The 1,809-nt window shown below is 46.2% G+C and overlaps 1 pseudogene; it reads left to right on the top strand.

Annotated features, from left to right (window-relative positions):
- The first annotated feature begins 839 nt into the window (after positions 1 to 839).
- Positions 840 to 1,465, top strand: LOC141371162 (CREB-regulated transcription coactivator 2 pseudogene; annotated as a pseudogene).
- Positions 1,466 to 1,809: the final 344 nt, after the last annotated feature.

Here is a 1,809-nt window from a genome sequence, read left to right as displayed (position 1 = left end):
TCCAGCAACCCTCAGTTTGTTTCCTGAGATTAAGAATTCCTCATATCGGTGAGGTAATAGGATACATGTCTTTCTCTGATTGACTTATTTCATTCAGCATAACACCCTCCAGTTCCATCCACGTCATTGCAAATGGCAAGATCTCATTCCTTTTGATGGCTGCATAATATTCCATTGCATATATATACCACATCTTCTTTACCCATTCATCTGTCGATGGACATCTTGGCTCTTTCCACAGTTTGGTTATTGTGGACATTGCTGCTATAAACATTGGGGTGCACGTACCACTTTGGAGCCCTCCATTTGTATCTTTGTGGTAAATACCCAGTAGTGCCATTGCTGGATTGTATGGGAGCTCTATTTTCAACTGTTTGAGGAACCTCCATACTGTTTTCCAGAGTGATTGCACCAGCTTGCATTCCCACCAACAGTGTAGGAGGTTTCCCCTTTCTCCGCATCCCCGCCAACATCTGTCATTTCCTGACTTGTTAATTTTAGCCATTCTGACTGGTGTGAGGTGGTATCTCATTGAGGTTTTGATTTGAATTTCCCTGATGTCGAGCGATGTTGAGCACTTTTTCATGTGTCTGTTGGCCATTTGGATATCTTCTTTGGAAAAATGTCTGTTCATGTCTTCTGCCCATTTCTTGATTGGATTATTTGTTCTTTGGGTGTTGAGTTTAATAAGTTCTTTATAGATTTTGAATACTAGCCCTTTATCTGATATGTCATTTGCAAATATCTTCTCCCATTCTGTTGGTTGTCTTTTGGTTTTGTTGACTGTTTCTTTTGCTGTGCAAAAGCTTTTTATCTTGATGAAATCCCAATAGTTCATTTTTGAGCCAGGGCTCTCTTCTTAAGCCTGCTCAATGCAGCTCTCATGTGGGCAGCCCCTTGGCAGACACCCCACTATGGGACACTGTACCCACCTACCTCCAATCTTACCATCGGCCAATGAGTGACTTCAGCCTGGGGACTGTCTCCTCACAGCATGCTCTTTGATGACTGCTGCTTTGACTCATTCTTTTCCTGGCATGTACAAGCTCTGTCCCAGCAGCTGGAGCAGTCCAGCAAGGGAGCCCATCAACCTGCGTGGTGCTGGATCCCCCAGCTTTTCTGAAGGCCCTGGATTTTTAGGCGGCGAGGGGCCAGTGAGTGACCTTCAGGGCCCTTATGCCCTCAATCACCAGAGCTTGTCCCACTGTTCCTACCATGCCTCAGGGCTCAGCATGATCCTCCTAGGAGAGTCCTCCCCAGGTTTCTCTAAGGAGATTGTGGCAGACTTGGCTGGAATGCCTGACATGAGCTGTCAACAGCCTGGCTGGGGTTGGGGTTGGGACTGGAGGAGGAGCTGGACATGGAACCACTGGGCCTGGATAGGCTTCACATGCTGAGCTAACCTTGTGCCCTGCTGTGTGATCCTGCTGTGTAGGATTCATTCTGCAGTGAGTGGCTGCAGTGAGGGTTTATCAGCATCCCTCTTCTTGGACCTGCCCCATCAATGTTTCTTTCCTCCCTTCCCCCTAGCCAGTAGAGACTCCACTCTGCCCCCAGATCCTCTTTCTAACATGAACGAGGGATCCCAAGAATGAGAACAAGCAAGGAGTTTGTCCAGGTGGCCCCTAAATTCCACACAAGGGGTGGGTCTGGGGAGCTCAAGGAAGGGCCTAATGCACTTGTAACTTGTAACTCAAGATTTGAGTCAGTAATCAAAAAACTCACAACAGAAAACCTCATAGTCAGATGGCTTCACTAGTGACTTCTAACAAACATTTATTTCTGTTTAATATATTTTTAATAAGAACA

Source organism: Callorhinus ursinus, unplaced genomic scaffold, assembly GCF_003265705.2.
Source record: "Callorhinus ursinus isolate GAN/ISIS: 27379988/994484 unplaced genomic scaffold, GSC_fseal_2.0 scaffold59, whole genome shotgun sequence".
NCBI classification, from domain to species: domain Eukaryota; kingdom Metazoa; phylum Chordata; class Mammalia; order Carnivora; family Otariidae; genus Callorhinus; species Callorhinus ursinus.
This window is presented reverse-complemented; position numbering and strand designations above follow the sequence as displayed.